This window comes from Pinus tabuliformis, chromosome 8 (assembly GCF_031772625.1).
Source record: "Pinus tabuliformis cultivar Carrire ecotype Pingquan chromosome 8, CPIR1, whole genome shotgun sequence".
NCBI lineage: Eukaryota > Viridiplantae > Streptophyta > Pinopsida > Pinales > Pinaceae > Pinus > Pinus tabuliformis.
The window spans coordinates 198,255,731-198,276,298 of NC_142294.1; the positions used below are offsets into that span (position 1 = coordinate 198,255,731).

A 20,568-nucleotide genomic window follows, 5' to 3' on the forward strand; every position below is an offset into this window, starting at 1 on the left:
CAGGATCGTCAAGGTCATCATTTGTAGGTGATTGATCAAATGTATTGGTGCATCATCAAGTGAAGATGGAAAGAGAGGGAGTTCTACCCTCATCGACTAATTGTTTAGTCAAAACGTTTGTGGTCCAAAAGCTTTCTAGTGGTGAGGAATGACCCAGAAAGATCCATCGATCCAATTGCACAAGTGTTTGAAGTGTCATCATTATTATTCATGGGTGTCGTTCAGTGTCATCGTTGCTTCAGTTCAACTTCGACAGATCGACAGTGTTGGTTATGATGAGGTAGTTCAGGTAATTTTTGTCGTTATAGTTTCATGGCGTTCAATTGATGTGATGTCGTATCTCACTACCGAATTATGTCATCGACAGTTTCGCCAATTTTTGGTGGATGACATGTTTTTTTTCGTCCAACTTTGCAGTCTTTATGATTGATATAGTCGATTGTGTAAAAGGATTCAAATTTAAGGTACCTCATCAATGACATAGTCTTATCATCATCGTCACCAATGTCAGTTACAAAGATGCGACGTTCGTCGTTGTTTAATGTTGACGATAGTTGAACGAGACCACAAGGATGTACAAGGGTTGATCATCTGGTAAAGGCTTCAGTTTCACCGATATCTCCTTGCAGAGCCGACATGGATCTTGAAAAGTTAAACAAAAAACTCTTTACCCAAGCGTGGACATAAACCTTAACTCCTAAGATATATTTTCATCATTTGTTTACCCTAATAATCGTAGGTTCATAAACCTAATGCCTAAATCCTAATGCACCTTTTGAAACCATAAACCATACATTCATCCTATCCTAAAACCCTAGTCCTAACCAAAAACTATTTATTAAATACATTAAACAAAGCCTAAAGTTCTAAAACCTAAGTCCTAAACCCTTTATACACCCCTCGGCCTTGTTTAACTATGTAAAACATTGTAAAATATAATACACAACCCTAACCGTGGCCAAACTACATTGGAACAGAGTGCATGTGAATGGTTACAGGTTATCCGTCAGGTTTCATAATCTGCTGGTCACAACCGTAGACATGACCATATCAGGGGACCACCACCATGTGAACACTGCATAGGAACCATCAGAGTTCAATGATAACCATGTGGGGAATTGACAACGTCGGAACCACAATGGGTTGTTAGTGATGTGAAACAATGTTGAAAGGCCACCGAGGTTAGCAGTTATCGTGCCATTTCTACAACCACCGAAGGAGAGTGTGGTCACATGACAACTGTCACCGCAGACCAGAATTGCGGGGACCCAAAACCGCCGATATAATCGATCTCCAAACAGGTGTTCACATACGGTGTCATCACCCTCCTCCCCGGTAGCTAACAACTAAAAATTTTGGCCTTAATATAATGTTTTATTTGGGTTTTGTTATTAAATTTGGTTATCAATTAATACGAGGACCATGACATAAACACTAGGTGGCAAAATCAACCATAATCCAACCCTTCAAGTGAGCACATTCATGCCAAACTGAGTAAGTGTGGTTATGATTCATCTAACCACTTTAAAAAGGAGCATTTGAAGCCTTGTGAAGAGTTAGTGAGGATTAAGAGTGGTTTTCAGCTTTTGTATGCAAGTTCTGGAGGGATAAAGGTGGTTTTGTTTTTAGTGTTTCGGGAGCATCTATAGTCGGATTTGGAAACCGTAACTGGTGTTGGAAAGCTGGTTCAGAGAGATTTTTGTTGAGCGAGGATAGAAATGCCTGGGTGAAAGTTTAGTCTGTCCAAATCACTGTGTAATCGATTTCTTCTTCTCATTCGTAATAAAAATGGTCACCCATCTTGAAAGCGGACCCAGAGATGTAGTCTATGAGTGATGAACTTCGTAATCAATCTTTTTGTCTAGTATATCTATGTATTCATTGTTTACACTTCTCTTTTGCATCTTAATTATGGTTTATCAGTTGTCATAAAGTGTTCTACTCCTCAGTTTTCCTCATTTTTCATGCTTTCGATTATCATTCTGGTTAATCAATTCTACGTCAATATTTTATATATGGTCATTTCAAACCAATGGTTCGTGGAAATTTATCTTGTAGTGGGCTTGAGTATGACTTGTCAGCAGAGACTTTTGATCAATTGAATATTGATGACTTGGTTATTGCAGAGAGAGTTTTTTCGTCAGTTGTGAAAAGGAGATTGTATGGTAAGATTTGTTTTTAGTAATTAAGCATAGTCTTATATGTGGGTCTAGTTTGAAAATTGTATGAAACGTGTCCTATAGTGTTGGGGTTTTGAATTAGATGAATCCAGTGTGAAATATTTTGAAATTAGGTCCATAAAGGATCTGAGGGATGGAGCCTTTAGTAAGGGAGTGGTAGCTTCCTTCCGATGGTGGCCAAAGAACTTTCTTAGGGAGTAGTAGCTTCCTTCTAGTGTAGATGGAGAAATAATAGAAGGTGCTTGCCTCCAGTAGGTACGATCTTGCTTACAAGTAGAAGTTTGTGCAAGTCCAAGATGTAAAATATGATTTTCTAAGAAGATGAAGAAGAAAACAATGGTAGATTTTCCTAGTTGGATTTTCCACCTAATATCTTGTGTCTCTATGTGATGATGATGTGTTGTTCTCTTATGTTACACTATTTTATGATTCTTATGTATAGATTTGATGTCATTATTTTAACATTATAAATAATATTGAAAACAATTAAAGTTGAATTAGTAAGAAATATTGATTCACCCTGCCCCTCTCATTATTTCTAACAATTCTTAGAACCCATTCCCAGTAGACAATAGGTGATCAAAAAAATTATTAAGCACATCCCTTCCTTGGTAACACTAGAACAAAATGAGGCTATTCTTGAATAAATCTCTTTTGAAGAAGTGGAAGCAATAATTAGAGAGATTGTAGATAGAAAGTGGAGTCCAAAAAAACCTTTTCTATTGTAAGATTTTGATCATTTTTATACAAATTTTGATGATATTATTTTACCTAAATTTTGAAAATAATATATTTGTTGACTTGTACATAGAGAAGAAATATATAGATGTAATCTTTCATGATTTTGAAATTTTAATTATATATAAAGCCACAACCTCCATTTATAATATAAATAAAAATACAAATTAACATATATTTAATTATATAAGTTAAAATAATAACTTATATTAATAATTATTATATTTTAAAAATTCAATATTTACCCTAAATATGTTGGGAATAATGCTTAATTAGTTATGTAAATTTCTATTTAGTGTTTTGTGCAAAATTAAGGCAACAAATTGTTAGCTGTAGTAGTGCTGGAAATTAGCTGTGATGTCAGTAGATTTGTTTCAGAGTAGATTTTAGTAATAGTTTTACTATATAAGAATGTAGTTAATAGTTGAATTAATATATGAGATTTCCAACATTTTTTAGCTCACACAGTAACTGTGTTTCTTAATTGTTTTATTTTTTTATATGTATTTTTCTTCATAGTACTGTTGGCTTCTCAATTGGCTTGAAATAATTCATTTCATATTCTACAAGTGGTATGAGAGCAGGTAAAATTATTTTGGGTTAAAGTTGTATTGTTAGAATTTCGCCAAAGTTAATCATGTCGAATTCTAACCAGATGCTAGTTCCAGAATTTTATGGCAATGATTATGATTATTGGTGCATTAAGATGCTAACCTTTTTGATTGGAAAATATTTGTGGGAGATTGTTGAATAAGGATATGGGGAGCGAGCTGATTGGAATGCTCTTACAGCTAATGAAAGAACAACAAGAAAGGAAGCAAGGAAGAAGAATGCTCAAGCTTTGTTTCACATTTAGATAGCTCTTGATAAGAGCTTATTTCCAACAATATTAGGAGCAAAAACCGCCAAAGCTACCTCGGAGACTCTACAAGAAGCTTACCAAGGTAGTGATCAAGTTAAGGTGGTCAAGCTTCAGACATTGAAGTGAGAGTTTGAGAATTCGAATATGCAAGAAGTTGAAAGTATCAGTGACTATTGTGTGAGAGTCAAAGATGTGGTCAATAAAATGGCTACAGTTGGAGAAGCTGTAAGTAATGAAGTTTTAATTAAAAAAGTATTGAGATCTTTAACACATAGATGGAATCATGTTGCAATAATCATGGAAGAAACTAAGGATTTGACAAAACTACAGTTTGATGAATTGGTTGGATCTTTGATGTCTCATGAAGAAAGATTGAAGGAAAGTTTTGAAGCTGTAGAGAAAGATTTTTCCTCTAAATTACAAATTACAAAGAATGAAGATGCAAGTAGCAGCAGTACCAAAAGCAATCAAGGTCAAAGTAAATGGCAAAGCCAAAATTATTCAAGAGGTAGAGGAAGAGGTGGCTCAAGTGGAAGAGGTAGTTTCAGAGGAAGAGGTGGAGGTAGATTTGATAAGAGAAATGTTAAATGTTACCATTGTAATAGGTATGGTCACTTTGAAAGAGAATGCAGATTGAAAGAAGGTAAAAATGCTAATTATGCTCAAGAAAATGGTGAGTATCCTCGAGATCACTTATTTTTATCTTATGCCAAAGGTGAAAATACTACTAAAGATGTTTGGTACCTAGATTCTGGATGCTCTAACCATATGACAGGGAATGAGAAGTTGTTTTCCGCAAAGGATGGAAGTTTCAAATCCAAGATCGAGGTTGGTGATGATAAATCATTGGAGGTTGCTTCCAAAGGAGCTATGGAGGTCCAAACAAAAGAAGGTATAAAGAGTATTCATGACATTTATTATACTCCACAATTGAAGCATAATTTGTTGAGCGTTGGGCAGCTCTGTGAGGAAAATTATAAAGTAGTCTTTGAAAATAAGGCATGTACTATCTATGATAAGAATAAGGGAAATAGGGTGATCACTGTTGTGCCTATGACAAGAAATAGGATGTTTCCCTTGAAGTTTGATGAACATAACAAAAATCTTGCTAACATGTCTTATGAGGATTCAAGTTGGTTATGGCATCTCAGGTATGGGCATTTAAATTTTCAAAGTTTGAAGTTTCTAACCTCACATGCATTAGTTTCTGGTTTGCCCAAGGTAGAAGAGCATAAGGAGGTTTGTGAAGGATGTGCTAAAGGAAAGCATGCAAGGGAAAGGTTTCCAAAGGGAAGTGCATGGAGGGCTCATTACCCACTTCAGCTTGTTCATTCAGACATATGTGGTCCTATTCAGACTAAGAGTTTGGGTAAGTCATCATATTTCATCACTTTTATTGATGATTACTCACGAAATTGTTGGGTATATTTTTTGAAGGCTAAAAGTGAGCCCTGGATACATTCAACAAGTTCAAAGCCCTTGTAGAAAATGATAGAGGGTGCAAGATCAAATTTTTTCGGACTGACTGTGGGGGAGAATTCTGCTCAAAAGATTTCCAGAGTTATTGTGATATGAATGGCATCACGAGGCAGCATACTACAACATACACACCCCAGCAGAATGGCATAGCTCAAAGAAAAATTTGTACTGTGGTTGAAATGGCAAGATGCATGCTACAAAATAAGGGATTGAGAAACACTTATTGGGTAGATGCAGTTGCTACAGCAGTATACATCCTCAACCGTACCCCCACCAGTGCACTGGAAAATATGACTCCTTATGAAGCTTGGTATGGAAAAAGGCATAATGTTAATCATTTCAAAGTTTTTGGTTGTTTGGCTTATGCGCATGTACCTGATCAGAATAGAAAAAAGTTAGATGCAAAGAGTGAGTTATGTAGTTTTATTGGGTATAGTGAGACAAGAAAGGCTTATAAATTGTATAATCCTCTAACTAACACGCTTATTGTCTCAAGAGATGTAATTTTTGATGAAGGGGGAGTTTATGGTCATCAAAAAGGCCATGTTGAGAAGACAAAATTTGTTTTGAATGATGATATGATTGTTGATAACGATCATGAGCAGCCAACTAATGTTTCTGTAACTAGTGGCTTAACTCCACCAAGCAACCCTTCATCAATTTCTTCAACATCAAGTTCAAGTTCAGCTTCTTCTCCAAGTTCTACAAGGAAGGTAAGAAGATTGAGTGATATTTATGAAAGGAGTGCAAATCAAGCACATGAAGAAAGCCCAGTAGGTGAGATAGTCAATTTTGCTTTATTAGCCAAGGCTGAATTTGAACCATCATGTTTTGAAGATGCATGTACTAATGAGGTTTGGATGCAAGCCATGCAAGAAGATATGGATTCCATTCAAAGGAATGACACTTGCAAGTTGACAGAGCTTCCACATGACAAGAAAAATATTGGCACCAAATGGGTCTATAAGACTAAATTTAACAGTGATGGGAGTGTTGAAAGACACAAAGCAAGATTAGTTGCTAAAGGATTCACATAGAAGTATGGAATTGATTATGAAGAGACATTTGCACAAGTAGCAAGACAGGAGACCATTAGAATGTTGATTTCATTAGCAACTCATAAAAAGTGGAGCATACATCATATGGATGTGAAAAGTACCTTCTTGAATGGGTATTTAGAAGAGGAAGTATATGTGGAGCAGCCACAAGGTTTTGAAGTGGAAGGAAAGGAGAATAATGTCTACAAGTTGAAGAAGGCTTTGTATGGCCTTAAGCAAGCACCAAGAGCATGGTATGCAAGGATTGATGGATACTTTCAGGAAAATGGCTTCGACAGAAGTAAGAATGATCCTACCCTTTACTGCAAACAAGAAGGTATTGATATTTTAATCATAAGTTTGTATGTTGATGATCTATTGTATATGGGTAGTAGTTCTAAGATGAATGATAAATTCAAAGCTACTATGATGAATGAATTTGAGATGAAAGATCTAGGCATCATGAAATATTTTCTAGGAATGGAGGTTTATCAAAGTAAGGATGAGATTTTCATTTGTTAGACAAAGTATGCACAAGATGTACTAAATAAATTTGATATGCTTGATTTTCATCCATCCCCTACTCCAAGTGCTCATGGAGAGGTGTTATGTAGAGATGATGGTGTTGATTTAATTGATGAGAAAACTTACAGAAGTATTGTGGGGAGCTTGATATTTCTAACCCACACAAGGCCTGATATTACATATTCAGTTTCACTTGTTTCAAGGTATATGAAAAATCCATCTGAAATACATATGAAAGCAACCAAGAGGATTTTAAGGTATGTGAAAGGCACTCTAAATTTTGGTATTCATTACTACTGTTATGAAAAGTTCAATCTTGTTGGATTTAGTGATTCAGAATAGGGAGGTAGTCTTGATGACTTTAAGTCCACATCTGGAAATTGTTTCTCTTTTGGTTCTCGTTTGATTACATGGAGCTAAAAAAAACAAAGCATTGTTGCCCTCTCATCCACAGAAGCAAAGTATGTTGCAGTTACCTCAGCAGGTACAAAAGCTCTTTGGCTCAGAAAATTTTTGGAAGAAATTCGAGAAAAACAAGTTCAACCTACAATGATTTATTGTGATAATGTAAGTGCCATCAAGTTAGCAAAGAATCCAGTTCATCACAATAGGACAAAGCATTTTGACCTGAAATATCACTTCATTAGAGATTTGGTGCAGAAGAAGGATATTGAATTGAAGCATATAAATACTCAGCATCGCCTAGCAGATATCTTCACCAAAGCAGTTGCAAAAGATTAGTTTTTAGCACTACGAGATAAGATAGTAAATCCTCATTAATCATTAAGGGGGAGTGTTGGGAATAATGCTTAATTAGTTATGTAAATTTCTATTTAGTGTTCTGTGCAAAATTAAGGCAGCAAATTGTTAGTTGTAGTAGTGCTGGAAATTAGCTGTGATGTCAGTAGATTTGTTTCAGTGTATATTTTAGTAATAGTTTTACTATATAAGAATGTAGTTAATAGCTCAATTAATATATGAGATTTGCAGCATTTTTTAGCTCACATAGTAACTGTGTTTCTTAATTGTTTTATTTTTTTATATGTATTTTTATTCATAGTACTATTGCCTTCTCAATTGGCTTGAAATAATTCATTTAATATTCTTCAAAATAGTCTATTTATCTATAATAATAGAAATTTATATAAATGAAAAAAATAGTATTAATAGCTAACCATTTTAATTCTCATGCTTATTGTATTATTTGAAAAAATGATATATTGTTGAAGTATGATTATGGTTTTTAGTTATTTTAAACATTTTGTATTTAAGACGTGTCAAAGTCAATGCCATGTATCTGAGTCATGCCACAACGTTTATATCATAAGGATCAAATATGTAGAAAATGATGATCACGACTGCCTGAAACAGAAGAGAAATACCCTGATTAAGAAGTGCGCAGGTATCACTTAATTATAGAAGTTTACGTTGTTTCCTCAAAGTAATGAATATTTTCCATCCAAAATTCTTTTGACAAATTCTGTCTAATTCAAGCCATTGGCAGTCTAATGACTTGTGAGGGCAGCAGATTTCAGCTGGATCTGAAAATCCGGATGAAGATAAATATGGAAACCTGGTCTTTAAACAATAGCCAACGAAAGATTCATAACATTGAAATCAACCTTTATTAGCAAAGTCCACCCACAATAATTTAATGTGCAGGTCTTCAACCCAGAAGGCAAACGCAATAACACCAGCTCTTGAGCTAGCCAGTCATTGTTAATATCCGATACTGTTTTCCGAGAACGAGGGATGTGCATGCTCAAGCGTACTCAAGCGGCGATAAATATTGTCAACTGTCATCTTCATTGCCTTAAGCCGAGTAATCAAATTGGTATTCTCCTCTTCCAGACGTCTTCGACGGCTGCCTATTTTTGACTGTCCTCCTCATGATTATTGTTATCAGAAAGCCGTGGGTTGGGATTAGGGCTACCATTAATGACGTGAGATGTGAAAGTGTGATACAGCTCGGGCCTGTGATGTGGGCTAGGTTTAGGGTTAATGGTTGGAGTAGTGGGAATGTAATCGCATGGGTAGTCTAGTCCGAGAGCAAAATAAGAGCTACGGTTAGTGTTAATGGTTGGAGTAGTGGGAATGTAATCGCCTGGGTAGTCTGGTCCGGGAGCGAAATGCGAGCTACGGTTAGGGTTAGGGTTAACAAGATTAGCGATGGCAATGTAATCGCGTGGAGTATCGAATGCGATATCGCCATTATTACTTTCCCACACGAGGAACGAATTCCTATTGCGGGGAGAAGGTGGCTGATACGGATAATTAATCCTCTCGTTCTCTATGCAAACCATTGGATCTCCTCGGATATTATTAGATTTCTTCCTCCTCTTCAATTTCGGATTACTCCGCTCGAAATAATGGTGTGAATTATTGGGAGGGATTCCGCCTCTGGGATTTGGTTGCCGATGATAATGGTCAGAATAATTGAATGGAAAACCGCCTCTTGTGTTTTGGTGCCGATGACATTGGCGAGAACAATGGGGAGGAAATATACCTCTGGTATTTTGCTGCATATGAGAACGGTATTGGCGGGTGTTATAATCCATGGGCGGAGACATTTGACAGCCTTGTTGCCTGCCCGGGCGCTGATTCCAAGGAAGTGTAGATAGCATTTTTGAAGTAATCAAAGAGAATGTGAAAAGACTCTTGAAGGAATAACGGCCAGAATTTTGAAATGAGACGGAGGAAATTAACAGTTAGATTCTCGATGGAGTAGGTTACTACTTAGAATTTATTAGGCCGAAAGGCCTTCCTTTGAAAGAGACTTTCTTCCTTCTTTTGTTTCTGAGGCTCACACGTGGCGGTCCACATTCAGCTGGAAATTGTTCAAGCATTTCTGCTATGGTCTTCATCCTTCAGCGGAATGGTAGGAATTTTTGTTATAGGTGACTAGCGGAGATCGATATCCTTGGCTTCTACTATCATTCCCGCCTGTCTATCGCTGGAAATTGCCGTATGTGTCTCGTCGAGGTCAAGAAGAGTCCCAAGCCCGTGGCATCTTATGCCATGCCTGCGCTTCCTGGTAATTTATTTCTTTCGCTCTTTTCCCTTTGGTTTCCTCGAATCCCCAAGCTGTTAAATGCTGCTGCAGGATATCAATTTGAAGGATGTTGATTTTGGGGTTTAACTATCAGGCATGAAGATAAAGATTGATACTCTGATGGTGATAAAGGCAAAGGAAATTTATGGCTTTCGTCCTTTTCCCTTTGGTTCCCTCCAATCCCCAAGCTGTTAAATTCCTTGAGAGCCCACATATGCCTGGCCATTGCAGTTTATATATTGATATCCACTGGAAGGAAGTCTTCGAGAGTGGATATCGGCCATCGGAGGGAAAATGGCGAACCAGTATTCCACCAAAAGCTCTTTCGAAATCCTGGTTGTGAGCACCATGATGAGTCGGCTATATATGCGCAGCGCCTTTCTGGACACCAATACCTTCCTATCCAACTCGTATGATCGCATCATCCCAGACGAGAGCAAGAGCCCATTGGAGAGAGAGGAGGGAAGCTCGAGAAGAATATGGTTCACATTATATCCAGGGGGAAATTGATAAACTGAAAGCGAACTCCAGCCAGGTCATCACCATTGGCGACCACCATGTTTGCGTGGGGTTCCACGAGGACCCAGAGTCCACCTACCACATCTGGGAATGGCACACCGCGTCTATGAATGGCACGGTCACATCATGCTCTATGATGAGGAGAAGGGATACATGCAATCTACGGGAATTTCTTTGAGAAGGCAACTGAGTTTAAGCGTAGAGCGGCTAAACCCGAGGAGAAGAAAGACAAGGAGAACGAGGCCTCCGGTGGAACTGTGGGCTTAGGAGGGCTTATTGATACCGTCAATGAGATGAACGCTCGAATTTTGTGCAGAAATATTGGAACCGGGTCCTTCAAGTGAAGCTGCTCGTTGGTTAATCACCGGGGTTTTTGGGCTTAGGGTTTATGCGAACTTACTCCTAAGAAGCCCCCCTTTAAAACAAAAAATTATGTGCATTGGTTGGTTCTGGTAAGTCGGCTAATGCTTTATTACTTTGGGAAAGGTATTTTCTGTAATAACTCGTGGGTGGTAGTTGCAATATGAAGTCTTGAATTACTTTTGAGATAATTGCAGCATTTAAAGGGGATTTGTGCTTGTAAATCAGAAATGTCATGTGCTTGGGTTTGTTTCAGATGTGGAAATTATTCAGTTTTTTCTGATGGTCCCAAACAGGTCTTTAGGGTTTCCATGCCCTGTGCATGTTTTTGTTGGACACGACAATTGCATTTAATTCTGCAAAAAATGTTGTTCTTCGTGAAATATAAAGGACCTTTTATTTGTGTGAAATCCAGGTAGCTGCTCTGATAAAATTTAAATATATTGTTTTGAAATTGCATGGTTGGTGGTCTGGATGCTATAATATGTATTCACTGTACCAAACTCTATAGCTATGCTGTCATAAGTAGAGAGCAGCTGAAAGATTTCCATAAATTACATATTAGATAGGGATTTCGGCATGCTTCTTCTGTTAAGAGAAGATTATGGACAACAATTCATTTATTATCTCCGTTGTAGTTTCTTTATGTTTCTTCTCTTAAAAATAGTTGGAACCTATATTGTCTTAATCAAGATGTATTATTCCTTATTAAATTTGTTATTGCATATAGATAAGGGAGGTGCTCTAGGCCCAGATCTTATTTTGCTATTGCACGTAGAGAAAGGAGGTAATCTAGGCCTGTCTCGTGATAATGTGATGGTATTTTAATAAAATGAAGAATAGAACCATAGCTTGGCAGGGATTAATTATTTATTTTACTTATCATATTTGAATAACAATAAACTACTCTAGGCCGGTCTAGGGATGATGTGATGGTATTTTAATAAGATGGATTACAGAGCCATATCTTGGTAGGGATGAATTAGTTATTTTACTTCATATTTAAATAATAATAAACTAACATAGATCCTCTTAAACAGGGGTGTATATTTGAATAACAATCAAGGTGTATATTTAAATAACAATTATAAATAAACTAGCATAGATCAATGTTAGCCTGGCACGATATATTGTGTTATTAGTTGTTGAGAGGTAGGAATCTCAAGTTTTTGATCCTTAATAAATTGTGTATTATTTGTTGAGAGGTATGCATTTCAGTTTTTTTATCCTTAATAAATTAATTTAACATTGATTTATTGGTTAGTTTTTCTCAAGGATAAAAAAAAAGCCTTGTTCAATATAAAATAGTATATGCTAAAATTCAATTTGAGATGGTTCAGCATAAAATTTTATATACAAAAATACAATTTGATATTTTTCCATGGAGCTTTAGGTGCAGCTTACTTTGCAGTTTTACAATGTAAAACTATTTTTTTGGGTGGGTATTTTCTAACGTAAAGTTGATCCAGAGGGATTTCTTGACGTTTGTTGTTTGTTTGTGTACTAACAATTATGTTTGTCTCTGTTTGTGTTGAATTGAGAAAATATCCTTCTCTGAGCTATGAGAAATATCTGGACTTGAGTTACGAACTTACCTTCTAATTCCAGGATGCAAAATTTCGCTAATGAACTCATATTTTATCTTGGAAGGTTTGATGGCTTATACCGTCAGTTTGGTTGAAACATATAGATAGCCCATTGTCAGTGCATTGTGTGGTGATCTGACAAATAAAATAATTTGTCATTTTGTTTCTTAGCTATAGCAATGATCTCATGGAATAAAACTTTGATTTAGAAGTCATTTTTCCAGATTCAAATAGAAGTGTTCATCTTTTATTTATTTAGGAGTGTATATATTAATGGGAAGGACTATCCTGTGTACATGGTTATGGTCATATGTACCATATTTATTTTCCAATTACTCACTTTCCATGAGATGCATCTGATAATAAGTTGGTACCAACTTTAGTGCCATGTCAGCTGAGTTGTGGTCTCACTGTAAAAATGTGGGAGTTTACTATTGCTGGCCTAGGTTGGGCTCCCAGGAAAAATAAGAGAATTCTCAGCTATATACCCAGAAGTGCAATTCTGATATGAATAGATTTTAGCAACAGATTGGGGAAATCAGTCCCTGACTTGGCCAAAAAAATAGGGGTGTTATGGTAAGGAGAAAAGAAATATTTAAACCCCAATCATTTTATCTAAATTTAAATTAAAGCACTGGCCTAACAATGGTATCATAACAGAATAGAAATCATGATCAGGTCTTGCTTCTAGCATTATTTTCCTTCCAAAATTTAACTCACTTCTTTTGTTGACCCCAAGGTTCATCATTCAAATTCACAAAGCTACTTTGAATCTACTGAGGGTTAAAATGGAACTATTTTTTATTTTTGTGTGTGCCTGTGTAATTGAAGCTAAACATAACTGCAAGGGTCATCTTTATTCTTCCCTGGAATTTACTATAGGTGTTGCGCTTTCTGTTATATGTAATAGGATGTTTCCTTGAAAGTTTTCCCATGCTGAATAGGATCTATGTTGTGCACAAATGCAAATCTAAGGTTCCACAAATCAAAATTTAATGCACTCCAAGTGCTATGCTTTTCCTGATTTTGATGCCCAGCTGACTTATCTTAGGATTTATGTGTGCAATGCAATTCTAGGGTTCTGTACATTGCAATTTATGCTCCACGTGCTTTGCAATTTCTGTGCCTCCCAGAATATTACATTCTCGATTCTCTGCACTCTGACCTTGTTGCCCCGGACACCCATTAACGACAGAAACAACGACAACCGAAGAAGAAAAGTATTATGAAGTTGAGGTTGAAGATGCATAGAACGAATTAGATTCTGATGTTGGGGGAGACAAAGACAACCAGCAAGTAAAGGGCAAGGGATTGAGGTGGGCTGATGTAGACAACAATGGATTGGATAAGGCACAAAAAAGGCTCATAGAAGCTTTGCCTCCAAAGTTGTCTGGAAGGAGCAAGGCCTTGATGAAATATATAATTTTTTTATCACAAGAGGACGATCCATCTGAATTAATCATGAAGTGGATGAGAATAATGAAGCCCAAAAGAGTAGATTGGCTTGCAGTCCTCAAACAGATGGAGGAACAGAACCTCAGCCATCCCCTCTTCTTCAAGGTCAGTGGCTTTTCAATTATTATAGATGCACTTCTCAAATATAGATGGACTGAGTAAGTTATTAACCAAGTTGATATGTATGACATTTTCTTTTCAGTCCACTAATGCCTTAACTGCTCTGCAATTTATGCATACGAAGCTTCTTGGCAATGTTATCAGACTCTTTGCAGTCCAAGTAGAGTCGCGAGTTTGACTATGTTTTAAGAGGAAACAGAGTCTAATCAGCTGAATCTGAATTAATCCCGACTTATTCTTTAAAGTTTAACTCATAAATATCACCCAAACTCACTGTTACCACTCAAATTATCACCTAGGAGGAAAAGTTCTAACCTCAATGGGACAACCTAGATGCATAATAGGCAAGCCACTCACTGTCACCTTGAAGGCCTTGCCCTACCAAGGATATTGCCTATCCCAGGGGAATCTGCATGATCAATTTAAACTTAGATTGTTGGGAGAGAAATTGGAAAATACTAGCATGAATTGACTACTCTTATGCTTAACTCAATCAAATCGATTCATTCATCAAAGATGTGAGAATTTGCAAGTAAATTGTTGAATTAATCCCAAAAGGAGAAGTGAATGTCACATTATCCTTTTTTATGCTATTACTAATGTTGAGATCAAGTGTGAAATACCCCAAAGTGAATGCTTAAATGGTTACAAACAAGTAGATTAATGTTGAGAACAAGTGTGAAGTAATCCCAAAGTGATGCTTAAATGATTACAAAATGTAGATTAATGTTGAGAACAATTGTGAAGCATCCCAAGTGATGCATAATTTGTTATAAAATTAGATTGATTCGAGTCACAAGGTAATTCTGAATCTAAAACCCCTGTTTAGATAGAAACGATTCACATATGGAAAGTGCAACAAGTAATCCATAAAGTCCAACTTTATATACCATTCAAAAATTGCAACTGAAGACCATAAGCATAATGTTATTCAGATTTTGTGATAAATCATTTTTACTTCACTTATTACTCGTTAAGGGAGTGATCTTATTCACAAAAATGTAGTGAATTTGAGTCATATTCAATATCTCTAGAACCAGTGGGTATTGACACGCTCAAATAGCGCTTATCAAAGTGTTAGGTTGTAAGGAGTTGTGGTTATCAATTTGAAACATTGTCTTAGTACGTGTGTATGATCACAATATAAGCAATGAGATAATATTTCAAAGTATGGCATATATCAGTGTTATCATAAGAAATAGTGATTGCAAATGAATGAAAGAAAAAAAATCTAAAATGCTATACAAATAATTCGAAGTGAAGTATTACTCTCTTGATTCTGCCTTAAACTGAATCTACCCTTAAATAGTATAGCCTTAAGAAAATATTCCAACCATTAAACTGTCAACTGAAAATTTTGAATGAAGTCATTTGGCCCACTCCTTGTAATTCGTCTCAAAGTAAAAACATCCATTCCTTTTTTAGAAATATTAAACCAGATCTCATATAATTGTTGCAAGTGCAAGTGTTGTGATATGCTAAAGCAAGGTCTAGAATTATTGCCAGTATTTAAGATATTTGCCATTAGCAAAACCTAAACCCTAACGTCCTCTTATTGGAGCAAGACTGACCTTCTTCAAAGCTTATATCAGTTGGAAAAACAATGGAAATCCTTGCAAAAAACCTAGTCATCGATAAAAGCGACATAGAGCGAAAACCTCACATTAAATTTTCCCCTTAATTGCATTCTCCCAAATGTTTTTCAACTAAGCTTGTAGAGGAACTCCCACAACTCCAACCGTGACTTTAGCAAGTGAATCCTCTTTTCTATTTATAACATTCAAATTAAAACCTGATTAATAAAATAATATTTCTTTACAAAAGACCCTGGTATCCTCCTTTTTTCCCTTTGAGTGAATAAAATAGGCCCACAATGCTACTTGTCATCTCCATAAGGAAATAGCTAGCCTCTAAATTTGTAGAGAAGACCTCAACATTGTGTCCTTATCCCAAAACACCTCAAAAGGTGACAGATGCCTTTAAATATGTGAAAATGGATTAAATAATGTGTCCTCTTTAGATGGTGGTCTACACTCATATAAGCTATATTCTTCTCTTCTGGAAACTTTCCAGTTTTGTCTCTCAACATTCTCATAGATGTTTTCTTCCAAATTGTAGGATATAATTTTAGGTGTAATTTCTAGCCTTATTTCTCAGTGTGCCCATAAAATTTAAATCAACACTGCAATGATTGGAGGACCACCATCCAATGTTGCTATTGCACTTGTAAGGTTGGGAGGTAGAGTAGCATTTATGGGTAAAGTAGGTGAGGATCCCATTGCTTATCAAATGGTTCTCACAATGAACAAGGAACATTTCCAAACTCGTGGTGTTAAATTTGATCCTTATGCATCCATAGCAGTTTCCTACATGAAGGTAACCCGTCAGAAAGGAAAATTAGGAATGGAATGTGTCAAACCATGTGTAAAAGATGGTTTTCACATTTCTGATATTAACATCGACATACTGAAAGAGGTATTCTTATAGTCATCCACACAAAATGTATACTTTTAACTTCTTTTTTCACAACATTTTCCTTATATCATGTGCTTGATTAGTCTCCCCTTTTATATATTTGACCTTTCCCATTATTTATATTTTTTTGGTTTGGTCCAATTTTTCGATCATCTTACAGAAGTAGACTGCTTTGTAATCACTATGTGCTGAAAACCACAGGCTGGAGTTAAATGCTCTTTATCTATGACTAAATATTTGAACTTTTCACGCAGGCCAAGATGTTTCATTTCAATTCCATGGTTCTTCTTGAACAATCCATGCATGCCACTCTTCTTGCTGCAATCAAAATGTCGAAATAATTTGGGGGACTTATATTTTTTGATGTAAACCTCTCTTTTCCACTTTGGAGGTCTCGAGATGAGACAAAGAAACTTATCCAAAGTGCATGGAATGAGGCAAATGTCATTGAGGTAACCATGCAAGAATTGGAATTTTTTATTGGTATGTGTTTTGTTACTATGTTTCCACAAACTAAAACAGGACTACGAACGTTTTCTGTTTCACATGGATACATATCTTATACAAAAATATAGACATCTAATAATATTTCATAAGCTAGGGCATTGCATTCAACCCTTATCTGACACCCAATTTTTGTAGGCGCAAGACCAATCCAAAATGTTCTATGTTGTTTGTTCCTCATTTGGTTCTCTCTAGGACTGCAAAGTTATATAAACTGAGCATTGTGAGTGCAACATCCCCAAAAGAAGAAGCCACTTCAAATACACCACTCACAGAGGTTCAAGAGGTTCCTCAAAAGCGTAGAATGAAAGGTAGTTGTTTTATTGCATAAATGTTTCCTTTACTTGTGAGGAAAGTAGGAGTACGACTAGTCATTTCAAGTATTCTGTTTTTCTCCATGAGCGCATTGTAGGTTTTTTTTTCTTTTGTTGTAGTCATTTTCGAGGGCTTGTGGGAGGCTGCAATGAATCGCTACCTGCCTTTGTCACCTTTGACCTAATTCTTTCAGAATAGTAGGTAATGTTGTTTCAAGCTCAAAGAATACATCCCCTGTTATCAAGAGGATTGTGAGGAGAAGAAAAAGTGAAGAGAAAACAACTTTAGCAGACATTAGTGGGAGCAATGTGCCTAAGAAGATTAGGAGAAAGAAAATCACTGAAAATAAAGAAGAAGAAAGTATGGAGTTGGAAGCAGATGGTGAGGAGGATGATCATAACTTTGAATATGATTGGCCTCCTTTGGTATGCTATTTTGGCTTGGCACATAAGAGTTTATTCCTACTGTTAGGGTATCAGACAGACAAATGGATGACGATAAGTCTTATACATGGAACGGCTTGCAATGGAGTCCTCAAGAATTTGTCAAGGCACTAGGAGGACCACCATCCAATGTTGCTATTGCACTTGTAAGGTTGGAGGTAGAGTAGCATTTATGGGTAAAGTAGGTGATGATCCCACTGGTTATCAAATGGTTGTCACAATGAACAAGGAACATGTCCAAACTCGTGATGTTAAATTTGATCCTTATGCATCCATAGCAGTTTCCTACATGAAGGTAACCCGTCGGGAAGGAAAATTAGGAATGGAATGTGTCAAACCATGTGCAGAAGATGCTTTTCACATTTCTGATATTAACATCGACATACTGAAAGAGGTATTCTTATAGTCATCCACACAAAATGTATACTTCTAACTTCTTCTTTTTTCGCAACATTTTCCTTATCTCATGTGCTTGATTAGTTTCCCCTTTTATATATTTCGCCTTTCCCATTTTTTATATTTTTTTGGTTTGGTCCAATTTTTCGATCATCTTACAGAAGCAGACAGCTTTGTAATCACTATGTGCTGATAACCAGAGGCTAGAGTTAAATGATCTTTATCTGTGACTAAATATTTAAACTTTTCACGCATGCCAGGATGTTTCATTTCAATTCCATGGTTCTTCTTGAAGAATCCATGCATGCCACTCTTCTTGCTGCAATCAAAATGTCAAAAGAATTTGGGGGAGTTATATTCTTTTATGTAAACCTCCCTTTGCCACTTTGGAGGTCTCGAGATTAGACAAGGAAACTTATCTAGAGCGCATGGAATGAGGAAAATGTCATTGAGGTAACCATGCAAGAATTGGAATTTTTGATTGATGAGGATTATTTTGAGCGAAAGAGGAATTAAAGGCCTCAATACTATGCACATTCCTATGAACAGTCAGTCGGAGAAAGAAAAAGGAAATGATGACGGAGGTGTTATCGTTACACAAGAGAGGAAATTGCGTCGTTATGGCATGATAACATGAAGATTTTGTTTGTCACTAATGGCACCTTCCGTATACACTACTACACACCTACATTTGAGGGTCCAGTAATAGGAACAGAAGATGTTTTGGTCATGCCATTCACATGTGATAGGACCGGTTCGGGTGATGCTATTGTAGCAGGTAGTCATTGAATGTAGTCACATTGCTGAAGGATGTATCTGAAGAGTTCGTATACTTCTAATAGAAGGATGATATGTCGATGCAGAGTTCAACATTGTTAGTAACTGTGTATGTCTTGCAGGCATTATCAGAAAGCTGACTTCACAACTGGATCTATATGATGATCAAGTGCTATTGGAGAAGCAATAAAGATTTTCTATTTGTGTTGGGATTATCACACAATGGACAATTGGTGCTGTCTGGGGATTCCTAGCTGAAAGCGCAACATGGAATCTAAAGGAGCAAGTATATGTACCTTCCTTGTGGTAGGCTATTTAGAGGTTTAGCGTAGCTCCATTGATGTTGCAAGGTAATGTATTATTGTACTAAGGTACCTTTTGTCTCGCTGGGCACTACATCATGAACTTTTCCTTTCAGGTTCTTCTCATGGGCATTGCTTTTGAGCATTCGATATCCAGCTGTGGCACATATTTTAAGAGACAAATTTATGGATTCTCACAATTCCTGTCAATTCCCTCTATACCCTTTTTCATTTTAAGATGTTTGATAGGATAAGTTTGTATATTTTGTTTCCATGTTATTGCTTTAGTCATAAATTAAATAATGAGTTACAGAACACATAAGAATCTGCTACTATCAGTCATCTGTAATTATAATGTTCTTCGAGGTACATTCCTTTTCTTAGATCTCAGCAAGTCTGCTAGATTTGTGCACGATGTTTTTAGTCATTCTACAATTATTTCACTTTTTGTAAAATCAGGTTTCAACGTGTATGCAATAGCATTAATGGAGTCTCTATAGTTATCTTATTGAAAATGCATTGTATTGAGTTTGTTAAAACACTAGAGAAAAGAAAATCTGTTACTAGACCTGGTTGGGTCTAAGGTGCTGGGTTTGCCAAGTCGACTTGTTCAGACTGAGTGAGTCAAATTTGTGCTTTTTTGTCCAGTGATTTTGTAACTGTTGGGTCTGAGGGCATGACCTATCCCAGTCAGACCGAGCTGGGTCTGCCAAGTTGACTCACCCAGACATACCAAGTCAAATTTGTGGGTGACCAATTTTTGACTGCATTCTCACTGTTAACTTGTGGGCTTGCGTAACTTATTTTACTGATGCACAACGCCAAGCAACGAAGGATGTTGGCATTATTGCTGGCTTGAATGTAGCTCCAACGAATCCACAGCTGCAGCAATAGCTTATGGCTAGGACAAGAAGGGTGGAGAGAACAATGTTGTTGTTTTTGATCTTGGGAGTGGCATGTTTGATGTTAGCGTTCTGACTATTGACAACATAGGTTTTGAGGTTTTAGCTACAAACGGTGATACCCATCTTGGAGGTTATATGTCTGAACTCTGTCTGGGAGTTTTACATTACGAATTTTAATACGTGCACAGTGGTTATCATTGACTTTTTTGTTTGGCTTTCAAGCTTTGAACTTACCAGGATATACACTAATATGGAGGTGAGGACTTTGACCAAAGGATAATGGAATATTTCATCAAATTGATCAAGAAAAAGCACGGAAAGGATATAAGGATAGGTTAAGGCTTAGAATTTATACATAACCCAATAAGGATGGTTAATAGTCGGCGAACCATCGACAACCTCCATCCAAGGTTATAAATGCGTTTCATTGGAAAATAATTTTATTTTTATTTTTTAAATATAAATATAAATATGTGTTAGGTATTTTAGTTATCTATTTTTCATAATTGTTAGGTATTTTAGTTATGTAATCTTTATA

At 36.4% G+C, this 20,568-nt stretch overlaps 1 pseudogene; it reads left to right on the plus strand.

Annotated features, from left to right (window-relative positions):
* Positions 1-9,788: 9,788 nt before the first annotated feature.
* Positions 9,789-19,133, plus strand: LOC149234806 (fructokinase-like 1, chloroplastic; annotated as a pseudogene).
* The last annotated feature ends 1,435 nt before the right edge of the window (positions 19,134-20,568 follow it).